This window comes from Periplaneta americana, chromosome 7, assembly GCF_040183065.1.
Source record: "Periplaneta americana isolate PAMFEO1 chromosome 7, P.americana_PAMFEO1_priV1, whole genome shotgun sequence".
NCBI classification, from domain to species: domain Eukaryota; kingdom Metazoa; phylum Arthropoda; class Insecta; order Blattodea; family Blattidae; genus Periplaneta; species Periplaneta americana.
The window spans coordinates 60,298,594-60,316,263 of NC_091123.1; the positions used below are offsets into that span (position 1 = coordinate 60,298,594).

At 36.0% G+C, this 17,670-nt stretch overlaps 1 protein-coding gene across 1 annotated transcript in view; it reads right to left on the reverse strand.

Moving 5' to 3' along the window:
• LOC138703148 (serine-rich adhesin for platelets-like) overlaps positions 1 to 10,319 on the reverse strand; it is a 227,077-nt gene extending 216,758 nt beyond the window's left edge. The window contains exon 1 of the mRNA XM_069830794.1: positions 9,363 to 10,319. The gene's annotated coding sequence lies outside the window, so the exon portion shown is untranslated. The remainder of the gene's footprint in view (positions 1 to 9,362) is intronic.
• Between the last annotated feature and the right edge of the window lie 7,351 nt (positions 10,320 to 17,670).

Consider the following 17,670-nt stretch of genomic DNA (forward strand, 5'->3'; position numbering starts at 1 on the left):
AGAAGATGCTCCTTTTTCTATTAAAATTTTCCTTGGCCATTGCTATCCTTTTGACTTCCTGGCAGCAGCTCATTTTACTACTTATAATATACCACAAATATTTGAAGCTGTTCACTTGCTTCACTGCCTCATTTAGAATTCGCAAGTTTACCTTCTTTAGTTTTGTTCCAATAACCATGGTCTTCGTCTTGTTTGCATTAAATTTATCTTCATCCCATACTGCTCACAGCTGTAATTTAGTTCCAGCAGCATATTCCTTAGTATCGTATCCTCCTCCTGCTAAAAATGCCATATCATCAGTAAATTTTACGCACTTTGTTTTTTCCTCCTCCTATCACCTTTCCCCTGTCGGCCTGGGCGGCGCAGTCGGTATAGTGCTGGCCTTCTGTGCCCGACGTTGCGATCCCGGCCCAGGTCGATGGCATTTAAGTGTGCGTAAATGCGACAGGCTCATGTCAGTAGATTTACTGGCATGTAAAAGAACTTCTGCGGGAAAAAATTCCGGCACACCGGCGACGCTGATATAACCTCGGCAGTTGCGAGCGTCGATAAATAAAACCAAATTTAATTTAAAACACTTTTCCCATGTTCTGAAAACAGTTCCTCACTAAATTCTCCAAGCAGATGTTAAACAGGGTACTTGATAAGAGTTGCAATTCGATCAATAATCGCAACTGGCACAACCACAGTTTTCAAAATTTGGGTTACGTCAATTGCAGAGATTTGTATTTTAGTTATTTTTCAGTCTCTTTAAAACAAAAAGTTAGTATTTTTATTACAATATTATTACTAATATTGTTATACTACTATTTATTTATTTATTTATTTATTTATTTATTTATTTATTCTTCATTTCTTCATATTATTATTATTATTATTATTATTATTATTATTATTATTATTCTTATTATTATTATTATTATTATTATTATTATTATTAAAACACTGCTTCACATACGTACTATTTAGAGCACTTGTGAGGGGAGGATCTCGCTCTCTTGTCGTCGCCGGTTGTCCAAGAGGGAGAGGAGGTGAAATGTGTGTCCATTTCGCAGCCAGGCAAATAGTGTCAAAAATTTGCTTATCGTAACTCGGAAATGTTGACAGTATACACTGGCTGAGCAATTTGGAATGGTCAACACGATGCTGAACTACCGCAGGACAAGCACAAGTCAAGGGATAAACACCTAGTCCCTTAGAATAAAGATAAATCGCCACCCATACCAGGAATCGATCCACGGGTCACTTAGTTGGGAAGCGCACGCGCTATTCTGTATGTATGTAAAAGTTGAAAATTATTCGACACAAATCACTCCTTTATTAATGTTCATAGATGTAATTATTATAATAACAATAATGCAAGCAAACCATTTCATAAATCACTGAAGTCATTTATACGTAGCCTACATTTATTAATGTCGATTCGTTTAAGTTTTGAAAGAAATGCTGGATATATCGGACGTTGATTCTTCATATAGTTAAGGAATTTCTAGTGATTTTATTAATAATGATATAGTTCCATTTGTTTTAAATTTCTGAAGAGTAAATAGAGTTAGCTTTCAACGGTTTGCAATTCATAGAAAATTACAAAGAGCGAGCTGAAATAATTTCATTTATACATCACTGACCTTGTAAGCTAAGTGAATAATTGTGAAGGAAATAATGCCCAAACAAATGTATAAACTAGGTTAAACAACTTTAGTAACATTATGAAAACAAAACACAGATTTTTTTTCATCGTTTGTTTCCAATACGAAATAGGTCAGTCATTAATAAATTGTTGTATACTTTTCTCACTTATGCAGCAGCTGCTTACATTTTATATGGGTACTAATATGTTTTACTTTTCCATTACACGATATATCAGGACTGCAGGATTTCATTAAAAAAATTCACGACAGTATTTCCAGTATTTCAGATGCAGAAATAGGCGCCTTAGAATGTCACCTGCCTATCTGCCTACCCATTTTTCTTTCTCTGCGAGGTGCACCATAAAGTCAAGGATAAACCGTTGCGCTGAATGGTTGCAGGTTCGATTTCCGATAAGGTTTTGAATTTTTACTACAGTGAGTGTAGAAAGTATTAATACCCCTAACGCAAGTTACAAAAATTGTGTATTAATTACGCATCTCCGTGATATTTAGTGAAACGGGTATAATCTATTTTCTTCATTTGATTGAATCTTGAAATAGGCCTTTTTCAAGCAAAGATTTTTTTTAATTAGACAAAATAAATGCCCTTCAATTCTTACTCCGTTTGAATACTCAGAAAATGTTAGTGTTCATGTATGATGGAGTGCGCTTGGTGTTCTATCTAGCCTGCAATACATTAGGAGTCACCGCTTGAACCGTTGAACATCAACATTCAGTAGGATGCTCGACCTTGATGGATGTTCTCCTAATCGGTCAAATATGAACAGGTTCTAAGCCCTGTTCTGCCGTTCTATGACATCGCGCCTACTACTCAGTGTCGGTGGACATCTTAACATCTTGCCGCTCTAGGGTCTTTTGGAAGTCTGTAAAAAAAATAGTTTTGCTTCAATTTTTGTCTGTCCGTCTGACCATTTAGTCTTTCCCCTTACATTACTGAGAGGATTTTTCTCAGATCCAATTTCTACGAGTCAATTCACCCGTGGATGATGCACGTGAAATAGATGTTTTACTAAAAAGTATCGTGACTTTTTATTTTTATTTCATTGACGTGATAGGGACTTTGGTGAATCCCTTACTTCTGTAAAAAAAAATAGATGAGCTATATGGTGCATAACAAATGAGTGTACGCCTGAAAACAAGTTTCGCTTAGTGCGGAGCCTTTCTAAAATTGAGATGGGCAAGTAACAGCCCTGATTCAGCGCGTCAGCTTTCGACAAAATCTCGCGACTGACACATTGCATTACAGACATAATTTATTTTATTGGCTTATATGAGTAAGTGTTCGAATTGTCGACCATCCTGCAATGCATTGCACATTTCACATATTTTGAAAAGATTCTAGACACACGCTGGGTTTTGTCTCTGTCGATTGAATTGAACCCTGGACATATTGTCCGTTTTATTCAATTTATGAACGACTGTTTTCTTGAAAAACTTTCGTGTTTTAACAAGATCGTCGCTTTCCAACCTGATGTTTTGGATACACCAGTCTGTTGAGGTAGGTTTCTTAGCGATTTCGTGTGAGACTGCTCTAGCCTATAGCGTATTATCGCAGCCCAGTATATACAGTCACGAAGCTCAATATGTAATAAATATGCATCCGTAGATAGTTGCTCACTACTCGGATCGCTACTATCGTCTCATTACAGACAATGCGAAATAGTACCTGCACAGTGTATTGTTCCTAGCAACCTCAACAACTCAAGCTTCGTGACTGTATATACTAGACTGTGGTATTATGTAATAAAGTTTTTCTTCAGTTAGAACGCTATTTAATGGCCTTCTTTTTATTTAAAAATGAGCCGGTTTCTCAGAGTTTCTTCACTAAATCTGGATTGTGGAACGCCAGGATATTCCGAAGGAATATTTAATGTTCAGCATCGACGCTGTTTATACGATTTTTTCACGATATTATAAGATGTGGTTATGTAACGTAGACAGGAATGTAACTGATAATATGAGAAACTGAATTGGTTAGGAATGAACATTTAGAAAGCATGTGTCATCTTGATGACATTGTTTATTTTGCTTATGTAATAACAAAATATGTCGTTTTATTTCAATTTATATGACGATATTAATCTCATAAGATATTAAATCTGTCCTGCAATATTACGTGTCTGTCTTGGAGATAAACATCGGCTCGAATATATAACCATAATTGAGTTTGTGCAGAAGTGCGTTGCTACAACGCCTGTACTAGATTTATCCACTTGGTTCCAGTGACGTTCTCTATCTTGTTTTCCAAGTTACATCCGCATCTTTAAGAGAGTTGAAAAGTTTATGTAAGATCAATGGATGATACGAAGGCCGATACTACAATTATTTGTCTGCTATCTGGTTGCCTTTGAACCCGATAAGTGACTATGTGTAAATATTATGTCTGTTAGTAATTTTTGTGCGACTGTCTTTCCGTCTTCCGTTGAAAATAAGGCGTGGAATATTACAAGTAACAGGATAATCCTGACGCTCTCGTGTTACCAGTATGCTTCACCTCACAACAGTTCATACACGGACGCGTGCACACACTTAGGGGAAGTCGAGGCAAGTTCGGCACTTAAAAGAAAGACTTCTATAAAAGCAATATATCGTATTTTAAGAGAAAAAAATATTTAATATGACAGACTCATCACTACTGTTATCTTTGGGAAGTGCTGGTAACGCATTCAGAGTCCATTTTATTATTTTTAATAAACTTTCACATTATGTTGCATTCTACTCCGTACATACAGTGTTTTGAACTTAATTAAAACATATTTCGGTTAATTGCAAAAGCGCTATGTAAAATATTCTATTGAACATATCGAAAACAGAAATAATATAACCCAGAGACGAATTTAATCACACAATCACTTGGATGCGCAAAAACTGTTCCTTGTAAGTCGTTGTTGAGAGTACAGCGAAGTTTGAGATTATGCAAGGCCGGGAATGTAGATAGCTCATTGTCGTATCACTAGAGGCGCATTTCCTCACCCATTTATGGTTCTTATTTTGGAGTAAGACTAAAATGAAAGGCAAGAAGGTCACAGTGTCTATATGTAACAAGAATAAGAAGTAAAATGATGACACTGAATGATAATTGCAGTTTAGCACAATGGAACCCATGTTTGGTCTGTTCAAATAACTGATAAATCTAGCACAATGGACGACATGTTTGGTTTCAGAGAACTGACATACGTATGTATGATTAGCCAGTGAAACTGCTCATTTTACATGCATGAATAACTAGTTTTAGTCGTAAGTCAAATTTTCATTAGATACAAAGGGCAAGTTTTTCTACACTTCTTATTTGTTTTCTTTGTTTCATAATATGTAACTTAATTATTAATTTTAGATGTAAAACATTTTATTTTTGTTATAAGAAAACATTATCGTATTAAGTGTAGCTATAATCGTGTAAAGTTTAATATCTGAATACTGTACGCTCTCTGAACATTCTCAATAGATGATTTTTCTTGCGTCATAAAATAATTTTTCATAATAGCACGTCATCTTATTTATCTTTGGATACGTAGATGCATACGTGTGTACGTGCATGCGTACATGTACATTAGAGATGAACAACGATCGAGAAAACGAAACTAACAACGCCCGCAAATCCGAAAACCCGCACGACAATGTTGTATTACGTCGTGTCCTTGACGTAAAGACTGGTTGTGAGTGTTCCGAGACTCGAGATTGACGACTCCCGAAGTTCCGAAGACAGCATTTGTTTATACCCGATTAAACTTTTGTCTACTTTGGCAACTGTTATATATGTATAAACAATCAAGTAGCCTATTTGAAACATCTCTACCTTTCAGTGCATAATAATCCGTTCTCCAGTCTTTATTTAATTACTAGGCCCTTATTAAAAGGCTAAGAATTTTCTTTTCATATGTTTAAGATCAAATGTGCAATCTCAAGTAAAAATATATTAATGTCATGTTTTATGTTTCTTAGAAATAGAAATTTATTTGAGAATTGTTTTTTTTTATTTATATAACCATAGGTAATATCATATAATAGAACCAGAACATTTTGATAACTAAGATACTGTTCTGTTTTGTCTTTTTGTCTCATTTAAACATTTATGTTATTTATTTCATTGAAGTATGTTATTCAAAGTTACGAAATCTTTCCACGCCGACCAAATGCTACTTTGAGAATGACGAGCCGAGACTCGGAAGACAAATGCAGCGACATAGCGAGCGAGAGCGGCAGTTAGTTTTGTTCATCTCTAATGTACATGCATACGTGTGTACCTGCATATGTACGTACCAGGATAAGTGTTTTACATGCTTACATTCGTACTTACATATATATCTGTGTACGCATCAGTGTTGTCTGACTAGCAACACTAAAATCCACCCACGTAACAAACCAATTTCATACAATTCTAATGATTATAGAATATACTTTTGTGCACTATAATCGTGCATAATATATAGATACGTTAATTACACAGTTTTCTGCATCCTACGCTAGTTTAGTGTCCCTCTGGTATTTACACTTTTATTATTGCTACAGTGCTTTTAGAAGTAGGCCTACATCTTCCATTCCATAAAATATATATACATAGTGTCTAAACTTATGTATGTATTATGCATATATATTATTCTCCTATTTACTTATATTCAGTATTATTTGTTAAAATGCAGTGTAAATTAAGCAATTTAATCTTGCATAATGGAAAATATATTTGTTACGGATCGTACATGGAGCAGGTTAGAGAGAGCTTATTGTTATTTTCTCACCCACCCTCTCAACATGACCCATACCAAGCCGACACCATCCCTCTCAAGCTCATTGTCAGGCAGCTGTCCGAGTCCTCGAGCAGTGTCCAGTATTTCCTTGTCACTCAGAAGTTTGACAGCCGGGAGAAATGGTCAAAAACTTTGAAACAGGATGATAAAACCCAAGCTACCACTACAGATTAAGCGCGGTTTATATAATTCACCCACGGTTACTCGAAAGTCAACTGTACCGGTATTTTTATATGCACATTTATTTTTAATTAATTGACAGTTAGTGGGTCCAGCTGTGAGAAATGCACACAAATTCCACACAATCATTCCACACAACATTCCACAGCACAATCTAAGTTCTACACATTTTGTGGAATTCCACACAGTTTTGAAACACTGGTACATACATACATACATACATACATACATACATACATACATACATACATACATACATACATACATACATACATACATACATACATACATACATACATACAGTGCACACCTGTGGAGTAACGGTCAGCGCGTCTGGCTGCGAAACCAGATGGTCCGGGTTCGAATCCCGGTCGGGGCAAGTTACCTGGTTGAGGTTTTTCCGGGGTTTTCCCTCAACTCAATACGAGGAAATGCTGGGTAACTTTCGGTGCTGGACCCCGGACTCATTTCACCGGCATTATCACCTGCATTTCATTCAGACGCTAAATAACCTAGATGTTGATAAAGCGTCGTAAAATAACTCAATAAAATACATACATACATACATACATACATACATACATACATACATACATACATACATACATACATACATACATACATACAACCTAGAATTTTTCATTGAAAACTCCATAGTGACACTTGTGGCGGATAAGGTCGCAGTTGGCGTTTTTCTCCGGGTTCTCCCGTTTCCTCATATTAAGCATCTACATCATTCCGTCAACAATTCTCCACTTCGTCATCATTCCATAGTATTCCCCGAACGGAGGCTGGCGACGCCGATGGGGGGCTAGCCTAGGGACGAGGGGGTTGCCTCGAAATATGGGTACGCAGCAAACTCTAGTGTAGTAGTGATAGTAGTAGTGTGGGTTTTGGAATAAGCCTAGGTTGAGGGTTGGTGCAGTAGATCGTAAAATGTAGCAGTGCTGAGCCAGAGTGCCCCTCTCTCGAAAATTCCATTCAATTCCATTCCAAGGTTACTGTGCAAGACTAAACAGAAACAGTGTAAACATTAATATAGGGATAAATTTCCGCTTTGCACAGTAGCACTGATGTGTACTGGGAAGTGAGGTGACTGCAGCTGGGTAAACACAAACCTAGGGCAATCCTTAGCAGCTGATAAAACCTAGTTTTATTTGGAGAAAACTTCCTTTTCATCCGGCTTTTATTATCTCGTAGGATACTGTATTAATTAATTGATGTGATATTTGTCATTCTTCTGAACAGTATTGAATTATTCTGGTGTAATGGAATATTCAAGGGAGAATGCAGTGAAAAAAGGAAAGATACAAGTTTGGAAACTGCAAGAATTTCACCATTCTTGAAGTGTTTTTAACAAATCTATAACAAAATGATTAATGCAAAGATCTTAAATTCTGATTTAATACAAATGCGGTGCTCTGTATTGTCTAACTACGTATAAGTATATGACGTAAGCATAAGCGAACCTACAGCTTCATTTAACGATATGTAACGAGACCGGGATGATAGGCAATACCTAATACCTGATCAACATTAGAGGAGAGGGAGCTATTTGATGAAAGTGTTGTCTAGTGTGCAAGTTTTCAGTCTAAATGTTGATATTTGACAATTAAGGCCCCTTTTATTAAAATTTTGCAATGCAGAGTTGACCCATAACAATTGGAAAGATCGTCAACAGATATAGAGCAATCGTAACAAAATAAATTTTATTATTACTATTATTCCCTCTTAATACGTTTCTTCAGTACAGTAGAACCTCTATTACCCGTGGCAATGAAGGGGATGGACTGAACGGTTAATCGAAAAAATCGGATAATCCGTACTATAAAAGGTGTTCATAAACTAAGTGCATAATACAGTTCCGTAATTTCCTCCGAGGTCTTTTCATTTAACACGCTATGTAGTGGATCATAAGTTCACTATTTAAGTCTCGTTTTCAACGACGGGTTTTTAATGGTAAGGAAACTCCTTATGACAGCTGGCTGTGGAAAGATAGGAATAGTAGAGGTCTCATGTTGTAGATTTACAAATTTGATGCACTTTATATTTGTTTTTCATTGAATCGCGCACAGTTATAATTCCTATCTCGTATTGTGATGACACAGTTTCTCATTTCCCAAACCATTCAATTACTTGTACTTTTTTTCGTAGCAAACACGTTTTCTTTTGACATCTGTGGAAAGCATTTTGCATAGAAGTTAGGCAGTACGATCACTCGAACAGCAGATCATATTACGTAAGAATAAAGGTTTGTAAAAAACAGTCTGTAGAAAAAAATCGTCCTAATATAATGTACAATACTCATATTTTTTCTGCAAAACAAAAAGAGCGAGAGAGAAAGACAGTCGGATAATCCACCAATCGGTTAATACGGTGACGGATAATCGGGGTTTTACTGTATTTTCAAAAATTATTTCCTCATTTTTGTTTTACAAAATTTCACAGTAGCTATACAAGTGCCATGCCGTGCTTAGGAAAGGGAGCCGCTGGCTGTTGCCAATCTTTGTTAAGCCCAGACTGTAGCGAAATCTTGTCGTACAGTATTTATATAACTTCAAGGATTCTGGATTCACTCAACCTCGTATAAAATTGAGCTACGAATCTTTCATGGAATTGCGATGGTTAGAAAGCATGGGTGCTCTACCTCTTTGCCTTCTATGCTCTTTATTCACATGTGCAATTCATTAACGCTTTATATATATCATTCAAATTGTATAACCTCTTACGATATTACAATATCAAATAAAATTATATTCTATTTTGCGGTAATTCATCAACTTACCTCTTCATGGTTGCAGCAGGGCACACTCGATCTGCAGAAGTTATAATCCTGGATCGCCACATGATGGGAGCACGTTGGATCACGTTTGAAACGATACAGAGAGTTACACCAAAACTTGGAAGATTTGACACACGCAAAATAACAAAACAAAATCGTATCTACACAATGTTTTTTTTTTCGTGATATCTTACGAAGGCAATTTCTTTCATCGCAGTGTTAAGTTCAGTATTCGCTTAAATTCATGGAGATTTTGTTGCAGTCTGTGCTTACTGTAGACGATTCATTTAATGGCTACTTGGTTTGGGAGAGAAGTCTTTTGTTAAACACCGTATAATGTCTACTGGATTTTCATTTGGAAATTACAACAGGAATGTGTGTTAGTTACACGTTTGAATGAAGCCGAGGTCATTTTCATTGACATTTTGTCAAATTTTATGAACACCAGAATAAAACGAAACTGTCAAAATGTGAACGCCCATCTCCAATGAATTATCACTGAGAATCCTGAATTTCACATGAGTAGATTGAGAACATTATAAAAATGGTATTTCCATTCAGAATAAAGATTAGCTGGATTTCTTCGCAATCAGTTTCTCTAACATTTTCAGTCTCATTAATTAAACACAACAAAACACACTGATGTCTAAACTCAAACTTCTTACATACCTCCAAAACCGAATAATACACACATATTAAATTAACGTCACTTCGTTACGATTAAGCACAATAACAAATAGCAGTCGGAGTAGCATAATTTGTTTCCACACTCGTCACTTTTCATAAAGGACCTGAGACTTCTTTCGGGTAGATTATGTTAATATGTGCAGGTAATTTCGTATGGACCAACTCGCCCTTTGATCTCAACAGTTGGCAGCGCAAAGAGCTAACAGTACGTGTGTCGGGGATGTGGTACGTAACAATACGAGGTTTTCGCAGTGCCGTGAGTTTGATTTCTCAGGCGAGGAAATCAAATAAAGACTCCAGGCACAGAGTAACAGAACAAGAGACCTGGAGTGGGAGAAGGAAGGCCTTCTTGTCTGCCGTTCTCAGTAGAGCACGAAGAACAACGGAGAAGAGTGTGTTATTGTTATTTTAAGGCCAGGCTTGATCCAAGGGCGTCTGGCAGACCTACAACTTCTGCAATCATTTAAATTAAAGAGGTTAAAAAGTCCGTTAAGTACGGTCGGGGATGTGTGAATAATTAATTATGCAAAAAACAAGTATTCTAATTTTAGTATAATTATTTAGACAAAGATGCTGTGCTGTTGATATGTCTACATTACTTGACAACGTATTGTAAAACTAACTTCCCTAATTTAAGTAGCTGCGGATCCTACAGTGAATAAGAATTCCTGGCAGTGAATACGAATAAATGATTTAGATTACACTCCAGACAAAATTTTCATTCTGCGTGAAGTATTAGATTAGAGCATTTGTAGAAAAAAAAATTAACACCAATTACATTGAACAACAAATAATAAGTGAATAAAAATAAAAATAAGAGAATATTACTAATATGTGTGCCCTAAATCTGAATTTAAAGTCCAAATTGCTCCATCACGTACCATATTCCGGGGAAAATGAATTGAATTTTTTTATGGAAAAAAATATTTTTCACTGCTACTGGTAAAATTACAACACACTAGGGATTCAAAATGCCTCATAATACTTGAAAAATGTGTGCTGGATGCAAAAATGATGCTACGTAGTTTAAAACACAACAACAAAAATATTTCTTACGTGTAATGAGAAAAATGTCGGAATTTGAACTTCCAGAAAATTCTTTTAAATGTACTGTATGACTTCTGTTTATAACTAGACTCCAGGACTGTCTTTTACAAGGAACCAACAATAGTCTTCAAGCATGCTGGATGGTGATCTTTCTTTATATCGCCTTCCATTTCAGATATTTCTTGATGAAATCTTTCCCCATCCTCGTCGCTTATCGCTCCAAGGTTAGGAGGAAAGAAATCCAAATGAGAATGTAAAAAGTATATTTTGAGATATATATTACACCTATTTTCTCGTATGCACTTGACATGGTTTCTACAAGAAGTTCTATGTCTTCTGTTTTTATGTCATTCGTATTTGATTCTAACAACATTAATATGTATTCCACTATGTTTATTTTTATTTTATGAGGTAAATTTTTATGTAACTACCTAAATTGTATCAGTATGTAATTACTTAATTCCGATCCAGTTTTATGTTCAACTATGTAAGCAAGTTTTAATCCTGGTTGAGTGTAAGAGAAGGCCTTACGGCCTTAACTCTGCCAGGTCAAATAAAGCCGTTATTATTATTATTATTATTATTATTATTATTATTATTATTATTATTATTATTATTATTATTATGTAGTTGTCTGCCCTAGAATTTACAAGGATATTTGAGCAAACATCTTTGACAGCGTACCATTCCATTTTTTCTGTAACGGAAAGTTTTTCCTCAAACAAAAAGTCGACCATAACTTTGTGAATTTGTGGACCGATGAAAATGTCCTCTTTTAATTTGTCTGCACTCAAAATGATGATCTTTTCCTTTAAATACTGAACACCACACCCTTGTTTGTTCATTGCATAGACCTCACTTTGAATTGTTATGAAATTTACTGAATAGAAGGGACCAATATCTGTTTATTTATTAGAAGTACAAAAGAACACGCCAATAACCATAAGAATCCGGAAATAAGTCATAAACTAAAAAAATGCATTAGCTTTTGTTATGGTTTACAATCCCAATCCGCGCCAGATGTTTCCTGGGGGAGCCCTTATCGAAAAGTAAAATCATAGTATATCTTAAAAACCTTACATGATACGAAAAAAAAAGATACATTTTCGGATTCAGCGCACACGAAACCATAAGGGACAATCATTGTTTTAAGTCGGAGCAAAATTCTTGTTGTTCAGTAAATTATTTTTTGACCGTCCTTATCTTGTTTCCATATCAGTTTTTTCTTTTCCATTTCGTTTTATTTCTTTATTTCTTTCTCTTTTCTTCTTTGCTATTTATATTATTCCTCTTTGTTTTCTTTCTTTTATTCTATTCATACCGCTTATTTTCATTTCTCTCCTCTTTCTACCTTACATTTCTTCTTTCTCTTAGTATTTTTTCTTCCTTCATCCTCCTGTTCGCCTTCCTCTCCCTTTCAATATCACCTCCTTCCCCAATACTTCATCCCTTTCTTCTAGTTCTCATTTCCCCCACTTCACTTCCTTTTCTATCCACTTCACCTCCATTCCCTCTACGTATTTAATCTTCTTTACCACAACTTCACCTTCCTTCCCACCACCTCACCTCTACTTCACCTCCTTTCCCTCTACTTAATCTCATTTACCACCACATAACCCCCTTTTCCTCAACTTCACATAATTTTCCTCCATTTCACCTGGAGTCTTGAGCGCAAGATGTTTGACTTAGAATTCATCTATCCTAGAACATTTATCTTTACTACGGTTGTGAGCTTGTTCTGTCCAGGGTTGTCTGCTTGTTCAATAATAATTGGTGTTAACATGTATAATCAACTACCCTGAGACCGAAAATAGTAGTTTTTCGATAATATTTCATTTTACTTACAAGGAAGGCTCACAAAGTCATAATGGATCTTCACAATGATTTTTCCATACGTTCCATTTGAAATAAGAGATCTCCCTATAAATTCCTACGTCTGAAGAATGCTAGCCTTCGAGATATGATTTTTCACAATAATAATCCCTTGACACTCATATATAGGCTCCGTATTCCAGCTACCTAAAGACTGAAGTTAAAGACACATTGGGTATACAAGTACGCCGAACACAGATACTGCAACGGATAAGGATATAAACAAATAGGTCGTCGCTGCGTGTTCGTGGAGTACAGTCAACTCCAGACATTCTGAAGCTATACTAGTAACACATACTTGAGCCAGGATGTTCATTTTCGTCGTGATCTTTGCAGTGAATAATAACGTGCATTCATAAGTTACGGAACTTGAACATATGCGAATGTCACTTGAAATGATTTTATATTCCAATAAATTCTTTCAATAGCACATGACGTTATTGGTGCATGATATAGTACAAGATATTCTTATTGTATAATAGTTTTTTCATGTTTCATTAGGATATTGCATGTCACTCATCACTGAAAACCCACTAATTTTCTGTGTACTTTTCTAGAAATTTATATTTTAGGGAATTATTTAATTTATTAATTGGGATGTTGGCACTGAACATCATGGTAGGCAACTCAAGTCCATGCTAAACGTCGCTCTAGTTAATATCTTCATAATTTTCAGATTTTGATGGGGCCGTACTGTTTCTTTTGGATTAGGCCTACGTTTAACACACTTTGTGTGGCTTTTGGTATTGCAGTGTCTTTCAGTGCACTGTTTTTGTCACTTTTACGTTTATTTTACACACATTATATGTAATGTTGTCTGTATTGACAGTGAAAATAATAGTTCAAATATCCTCAACTATGCCCAGCAGTATTACATGCTTGAGCGTCGTACCTAAAGCATTTTACCTCCGCAATGAATCTTCAGTCAGCCATAAAGATGTAGTTATTTAAATAATACGACTAGTAAGAGCAGTGATCGATAAGACTACTCACTATGACTGTGTCCCGGTTTTGACTTTCTAGAGGAAGAGGGCAGAGGATGCGTAACTGTTTTTATGTGAACGTACCGTACCTGTACCTACGCTGTGACGCCACATATACTAAGAAACAGGCAACTTCATTCCAGTTTATTGGCAGCTGGAATACGGAGCCTGCTCATATAAGTCTCATATCTCCATTGCCATCGTGAAGAAGAAAATGTTTAAGGCCTAAATGTTTATACATTGCACTCAAAATCGGGAAAGCTTATGAAAACTCACTTCTTCAAGGTTTTTCAAGAAATATAGCTACTTTCCATCTGTCTGTGATCATAGCATTCTTTTAGTAGACTCATGGACCAGTTTCCGAGCTAGGCTATAGAAAGAATAACTCCAGAAGGTGAAATGGTGAAAGTGTTAACAATTCGGAAGCACACAACTCCGATCGTTCAGCCTCTTGACGTTTATGGCTTTACGCCTTGGAAAAATTTCATTTGGAAGTTCTCTGATAGTGTTTTTCTTTTTACTTGGCACTGATGTTATATTGCATCAGAGAGATGTCATAAAATTGCATTACTTAACACATAATCAGTTTTAATCTAATAGATAATTATATGAATATATTTAAATAAGTTGTGGCTGGCATAAAGCCAGGTACCTTACAACAAACCTGATAAACTCGTCACTCCTATAGAATTCTGTTTTCGCGTTGATGTACAGAACTGCTGTAAAGCTGACTGTGAGAAACTTATTTTATTGAAATATTCGTGGTGCAAAGTTCCACTGTGTTTTGAGCATATTTACAACGATTTCCACTACTGTGACCAGTGAGTAATTTCAGGTATGCTTACATTTCCTATCATTTCTTCATAAGACTATTCTATAATCAATTTCATATGTCATAGACCTATATCTGATGTCATTTTCATAACATAATATTATTTAAGGAGATTTTGACAGTGCGGTATGCAGTTAGATGAGATTTTTGCGTGACTTAGCACTGTTTGCATTAGCTGTTATAGCTCCGCATTGAAGAATTTATAAAAATCGTATCTCGAAAGCTAGGCCCTTTTCGAATGCAGAAATGGAACGTATGGGGGAAAAATCGTTGTGAAGATCCATTATCACTTGGTAAGCCTTCCTTTTAGTTCCGTACCTATTTTATTTGCTATATCCTAGACGTATGCTATTCAGATATCTCTATGTTTCATGTACACAGTATTTCCCTATTAAAATTCTATAGGACCTAAAATGCATAATTGAATGAACCATAAACTCCTACAAATGTCTAAAACCCATGTTTGTGCCCGAAAAGAGCCTTTTTAGTATTTTGCGTATATTTAAAATAAAAATACCGGTACTATAAATGAAAAAAATTCTAAGATAATTACAAAAATTCTATTCAAAATGTTTATAATATACCGGGTGTTTCAGACCACCCGTATCAGCCTTTTTTCTCGAAAACTATATGATACTGATTGTTCATAAAAAATTTTTGATGACCAAAATCTATGCAAATAATCTATTGTTGGTAGAACCATTTCCCGTAACAAACCGGAAGAAGGGATACCTTTGTTCAACTTCGAAATTTCAAATGAGAACATGGGTCATTGAAGGAACCATTGAAAACTACTTTTAAAAAGAAACCACTTTTACTGAAACCTATTTTTCTTAACTTTTATTGTTTACTCACAAAGCAACAAAAATGGTATCTTCTGAGAAATGCTGTAGGTTGTTTCTGTACGTACACTGTTCATGGTAAGTGTTCAAAATGTACGCCACTCTGTATTAAACAGTGTTCTGATCACCTCCGTAATTGCACTTCAGCACAGCTGAGAGACCCACAGGCTTCTCTAATTCTTTGTTTCATGTCTTCTCTAGTTGTTGGACGCACCTGGTAGAACATGTCTTTAATTCTCTCCCACAAGAAGAAGTATATGGAGCGAAATCAGGAGATCGGGCTGGCCATAAATGCCATAGATGTCTAATGCATAGATACATATTCCCCCAATCAGGCGCATCCCCAACTCCATTTGATGCACTAAGGTCCGTTGTATACTCTAGAGCAGGACTGGGCATCGGGAGCGGAACTAGACTCTAAACGGGGACGCATAATATTCATCAGTCACTGAATCAACGCTGCGCGGTGTTCGGCGGGGAAGAAAGGGGATGAAGAGTAATCATATGGCTCCCCGTGAGAGAGTAGAAGCCGTTCTTGCTGCCCAGCCCTGCTCTAGAGCAAGCAACACCACTCGTACTCGAACCAGGGCCGTATTTAGACATTCTGCCGCCCGGGGCTGTATACATTTTGTCGCCCCGTTCTTCAATCGATTCATTGCAATGCAAACAGTCAACATTGCCATTACTTCGAAAATTCTAGCAGTGATAAATATCATGTGTACTCAGTTTCAAACAGAGATGTTCTGCGCTTGGCAGAATTGATGAAAAATTGATAGTCATACTGTATAAAGGTAACATTTTTTTATATATTTAAATGACTATAAATATAAGTTTTTAAAATAACAGTTAACTAATATTAAATTTTTGATAGTTTACTACGTTGTAGGTACTTATCAGAGGAAATAAAATATCACTATCATTATTTTACTGGCGAAGAATGTTGTCCGTGTCGTTTATTGTACTGTATCACTTGATTCAACAATATTTTCACTTAAGTCAGAAGCAGTGGACACTAAAGTACCAGGTTGTTGGACCGAACTTTATGAATCGGATTTCTTACAAAATAATTATAGTTTTTGGGATTTGATTAATTCAGTGTTGCGAACAGTCCTTTCTTTTTATTGTCTACATTGAGCACCACTTAATTTAATTCCTTAATAATTAACTGATCACTAAATCACTACACCCCTACACACACACACACACACACACCAATTGACTAGGCTATCATCACTCTGCATACACGACTGCAAAAAAAAAAAAAAACAACAACAACAACGCAACGTAAATAATTCTACAGTGAGCACTGAGCAATTTGAAAAATCGGTAGGCCTAAAGATGTTTTGGTTTACAATAAATTGTTTGATCGAGTATGCTATATTAAACCCTAGGTACACGTTCAGTAACCGTTAGTCTGTCAAGCCCTTTCCATTATTTTATTAAAAGAAGGTAAACTTGCGAATTCTAAATGAGATAGTAGAGCAAGTGAACAGCTTCAAGTACTTGGGATGTACTATAAGCAGTAACAGCAGTAGCAGTAACAGAAGTCAAAAGGGGGATAGCAATGCCAAAGGAAGCTTTTAATAGAAAAAGGAGCATCTTCTGCGAACCTTTGGAAAAAAAACTAAGGAAGAGACTAGTGAAGTGCTTTGTGTGGAGTGTGGTATTGTTTGGAGCAGAAACGTGGACATTACGACGAAATGAAGAGAAACGAATAGAAGCATTTTAAATGTGAATATGGAGAAGAATGGAGCATGTGAAGTGGACAGACATAATAAGAAATGAAGTTGTGTTGGAAAGAGTGGGTGAAGAAAGAATGATGCTGAAACTGATCAGAAAGAGAAAAAGGAATTGGTTGAGTCACTGGATAAGAAGAAACTGCGTACTAAAAAATGCACTGCAAGGACTGCGGACGAGACAAGAGTTCGGGGCAGAAGAATATATCAAATGATAGACATTATGTGGATCATATGCGGAGACTAAGAGGAAGGCAGAAAATAGAAAAGATTGGAGAATGCTGGGTTTGCAGTGAAAGACCTGCCCATGGG